The following is a 4,915-nucleotide window of genomic DNA, read 5'->3' as shown; positions in this document are numbered from 1 at the left end:
GCTCAGCAAAGGAACAATGACCTCTGCCAGCACTTCTGTCTGGGAGAAGGCTGCCCTTTCAGTTAGTTCTCGCCCTGAAGCCAGACAGACAATTCAGTTCTTCCCTGTTGTCTCTGGTTCCTTCCAAGCTGCTGTCCCAGCGCTGAGCTCAGTGAGTCTGAGTAAGTCCATGTGTGGGCCCTTTAAGAGGAACTACCTGGAACCCCAGCAGCCTCTGTCTTAGCTACAATCCCCACTGGTTTCCACAGCCAGAAATTATGGGGACTTCACTTCCCAGCACTGGAAACCTGGGGAGCCCAGTGTGGGGCTGGGACCCTTGCTTCTCAGGGGGACCTCTGCAGCTGAGATAGCTCCCCAGCTTTTTTACCAGCAGGTCTGTGTCTCTGCCCCTCTTACCAGTTTCAAAGTGGCTTCTTCGTTATATCCTTGGTTATAGGATTTCTGTGCAGCTAGATTTCAGAGGTTCTCAGCGGTGGTTGTTTGGTAGTTTAGTTGTAATTTTGATGTGGTCATGGGAGGAGGTTTACCTATTCCGTTATCTTGATCAGAGGCTGACATACACAAATCTTATAACCCAGCAACGTGGCTCCTAGGTACATCCCCCATAGAAACACAGACACATGTCCACCTGTACATGAATGTTCACAGCAACATTATTCATAATTGCTAAAAACTGAAAATATCCCAAATATCCATCAGCAGTAGACTAGATCGATGAACACAGTGAGTACTGCACAACATTGCATGAAAGCCTCCAGAGACCCAACAGCCTGGGCGATGCTGACCAACATGGGCTTGCGATGTGAAGCAGGTTTGGGATAAACAGCTAAGTGGGCAAACAGCGGCACCCAGAGCGGGCGGCCTGCGTCCAGGCGCCTCCGATTCAGAAGCGAAAGGGGTTTGCGGGTGGCAGCGCGAGGTGGCACTGCTGCCGGCGCAGCCTGGCCCCGAGGAGCCGCACCTGGAGCCCCGCGTCCTAGGGCACTGGCCCGCGGCTCCGCACAGCCACTGTTCTAGATGGAAAGAGACTCAGGAGGATAACCAAGTGCTATGCGTGGCTTTGAAATTAATTAGCTCTGACCTACCTGCTAGCACCAGTGAGCAAAGACGGTGCCATGCAGTCCCTCACGGAGGCCCTCCTCACTCCTGACGTTGAGGGGTGAATGTCATGACACCCGCAGCTTACTCATAGAACAATATGCAGGTGTTCGCCGTATCCTTCTTTCAACTTTCTGTGGATTTAAAAATGTTCAGGAGAAAAATTAAGAAAAAGAGTCTCTAAACATCCATATAATTAAAAAGTAAAACTAAGTTGTTTTTGTTTTGTTTTTTTAAAAAATTGATTTAAAAACAATAGGGGCCATAACACTTTATGGTCGAAATATTTCTAAGGCAAATTGTATGGCTTAATTCTACGTTCCGGTCAGTCGCTGAAGAGAAGTGCGGGTAAGGGGGTACAGAGCGGCACCGTCAGGGGAGTGACCAGACAGCGGCGGACAGCGGGCCGGGACCCGCACGCACAGCCCCAGGAGGGGACAGTGGCCTCTGGAACCGCATGCAGGTGCTGCCGGACAGAGGCGGAGCTCAGGCCTGGCCCTCGCTAGCTGCAGGGGCCCGGGCAAGCGTTTTCCGTTTAATTTCCTCAGGTTACTTTATCAAACATTAGAGGCTTAACACGGAACAATTCACGAATTGCAGGCAGATGTGTGTTAAATTTTTAGCAAAGTATCTGGCATAATAAGTGCATCAAGGTTGGTGCTATTATGATCACAACCATATTTTACACAATTAGGCAGGAATGGGCATTCTGGAGTTACAGCCCCACACACGAGGGCAGGGGGCCACCTGAGAGCGACGGCCCCTAGTGGGAGGGGCACCTGGGACCAAACCAACAGCCTGGCCCCCAAATGCAGACCCGGTGGCCCTCACGCTGTCACTGCTACTGTATGTCCTTGGGGAATTTATTTCATCTTCCCAAGTCTGTTTTCTGAACAAATGGCAAATGCACAGAATAAATGGTAGCAATTTTTATTAAAATCTGAATGGATATATTTAAAACATTTTCATGATGTTTTATTATTTTAATAAAGACTTACTGAACTGAGTTATACAGGAATTCTTACCTTCATATGGAAATGACAAGGTGTTTTGTTTTCGGAGAAGGCCTAGGTCAGGCGGATGACCTCTGTCACAGAAAGTGTAATTTGAAACAATAGCCGCCCAGCTCTCCGCTGGGTTTCAGGCAGGAAAGCTGCTGAGAAGACAGCGAGTGCATCCGCCTGCTGCCTCATCCTTGACACTTGGAAAGTTCAGAAAAGTGGAGAGGCTAAGAAACCCATCACCTACGTTGAATACTTGCTAACTGTGTCAGTCAGGAAAGGCTGGGTTATACTTTAGTGACAAACAATCCTAGTGGCTTTTAAAGCAATACAATTTACTACTAAGGGTTCAGCATAGGTTGGTGGGAGGTTGGGGCTGTACTTCTAGGCAAAGCCAGAGGAGCTGGTGCCAGGGTGGTGGAGCTGGGGCTGCTGTGGGCCAGCAGCAATGCCTGGCAGAGAACCAGCCGAAGCAGCCACTGCCCGCCTCTGGGAGCGGACCTGCAGGGCTGACCCCCCATCTCCAGGCGCTGCCTGCAATGCCCACAGGAGCATAGAGTCAAGCAGAACAGCTTCTGCAAACCCTGGCAGTACTGTCATGGCCTGCCGCTCATCACACAATGAACTTACCAGATCGGACTTAAATAAATAAAGACCTTAATCAAATCTAAAAACATAATGAATTGTGTAGGGAAGGAAACCCTGCTCCAAGCCAATCCATCACTAGCTTTGTCTTTGCAGGAATGTCTTATAACGGAGTCAGCCAGGCCTCTCTCCCCCGCCGCCTCGGGGGGCGACTCCAGCTGCGCGCTCCTGGGCGTTGCTGAGCAGAACTCAGTGAATGGCACGCGGGTTGTTTCCATTCCGGGGCTATTACAGGTAAAACTTGTGCAAGTTTTTGTGAAAAGAACGTTTTTAATTTTCAGGGTCATAAGGGCAGCGCATGTTTAACTCTGAGAAATTGCCCCATTCCGCACCCCAGCGTGTGAGGGTTTAGTTTCTTGTATCCTCACCAGCACTGGGTGTGTCTGCTCACTCATTCCGATAGGTGTGCTCGCTCTCTCTTTCTTGGGAAATTCTGTGGATTAGTTAATCATAAATAAAAAGCATAACCTCTGTCACCTCTTACGTACCTGGAAGGAAAAATATGGAAAGCGGCTGCTGAGGGGAAAAATACAAACACCCGGAGGAGTAAGGTTTACACACAGCAGCAGCAGCAGCAGCAGCAGGGGTCGCTGCCAGATGTTCTAAAGGAAGAATAATAACAATGGCTCTCCCTCTAACAGGAGGACCGCACACAGCCAGCGGCACACTCCAGTGTTGGGGTACACAGAACCTCCCAGGCTGAATCTAATAGACACCAGTTTCACACACACACACACACACACACACACACACACACACACCCTAACAGTGTACACATACATGCACACACACCCTGACAGTGTACACACACATATGCACATACACCCTGACAGTGTACACACACATGCACACACACCCCGACAGTGTACGCACACACACCCTGACAGTGTACACACACGTACACACACACCCTGACAGTGTACACACACGCACACACACCCTGACAGTGTACACACACACACACACACCCTGACAGTGTACACATGGACATTTCAACAAACGGAAGCAATATCTGGACACTAGGCAGAATCAGTGCAGACTCAGGGGCCCGCTCTCTACTCCCATAACATGAAAAGCCACCCCACGTGGCCGGCCGGGCCGACCTGGGAACAGCTGCCAGGTTCCTGAAGGGGCCGCTGGCCTCTGTCAAGCTTGGGGGTGGGAGGGCGTGGAGGGGGAGCCGTGGGCCTCCGGGCCTGGCTTACTGTTGAAGTCCTGTGCTGTTTGCTGCACAGATTTAGAAAGCGCCAGAGGACAAAAACAGAACAGACCGGCGATTGCCTGGAAGCCCCTCCCTCTCCTGCCTCTACAAGACCAGCAGCGGAGGCGGGAAGGCACCGAGTCTGCTCAGTTACAAGCTGTGTCGAAGACATCATCGACAATATGTGCTGATTCCGCAACAATTCCACAAGCTATACCTACGTGGACTGCGAATTGGCAGACTATAAACTGAGAAGCTGATGGCAATAAGGTAGAGAAATGTAGCTAAACTTCCCATTTCCAAACAATGGTAGGATATGGCCCAATTCACACCTTAAAGAAAATATTGGAGCCAGAGAACAGGAAGTAATGGGCAAAGTAACTCAGAAAGTAAGTGCACTAATCAGACAAGGAAACATTATCTCATAGAAATAGCAAATTGGGTTCCAGAAACCTTAGGACACTATGGACAAAGTCTTTGATGACAAGGGCCGAGCAAGGACACATGCCTTTAAGCACTGAGGCCGTTTTAACAGGATCTGCTGAAGGAAGCCTGTCGGCTGTCAAGGGAGAAATGAGTGATGGAGGAGATGGACTGAGCCAGACACCGCAGATGCACAGAGTATGGGAGGCCTGTCTGCGCGCCGTGGCTGCACACGCGGGGTTAGCACTTGCTGTGCCCGCTGCGCAGTGCCCGGGCCTCTCTCCAGTAACGCCTGCTCACGCAAGGACGTCACACAGTCACACTGGACAGCCCGACCCAAGGGCAGGCGGGCAGGGTGTGGTGGTGCACCTGGAGGGGCCTCCTGCCCCCTTCTTCTCCAAGCGGGGTGAGGGCTGGGAGTTCCTCGGACTCATCTGGCCTACACAGATGTAAGAAACATCAATTTAAGACAGCGAGGACCGAAAAAAACAAAACAAAACTAGGTCCTACTCTCCCAAAAGACCCGTGGCAATAACTAACCAGCTCC

At 50.7% G+C, this 4,915-nt stretch overlaps 1 long non-coding RNA gene across 1 annotated transcript in view; it reads right to left on the bottom strand.

The window, feature by feature from the left end:
* LOC106724216 overlaps window positions 1–2,365 on the bottom strand; it is a 9,501-nt gene extending 7,136 nt beyond the window's left edge. The window contains exons 1-2 of the long non-coding RNA XR_001359963.1: window positions 2,124–2,365; window positions 1,086–1,232 (exon numbers count right to left, since the gene is read on the bottom strand). This is a non-coding gene — a long non-coding RNA (uncharacterized LOC106724216). The remainder of the gene's footprint in view (window positions 1–1,085; window positions 1,233–2,123) is intronic.
* Between the last annotated feature and the right edge of the window lie 2,550 nt (window positions 2,366–4,915).

Source organism: Myotis brandtii, unplaced genomic scaffold (genome assembly GCF_000412655.1).
Source record: "Myotis brandtii unplaced genomic scaffold, ASM41265v1 scaffold760, whole genome shotgun sequence".
Classification (NCBI taxonomy): domain Eukaryota; kingdom Metazoa; phylum Chordata; class Mammalia; order Chiroptera; family Vespertilionidae; genus Myotis; species Myotis brandtii.
This window is presented reverse-complemented; position numbering and strand designations above follow the sequence as displayed.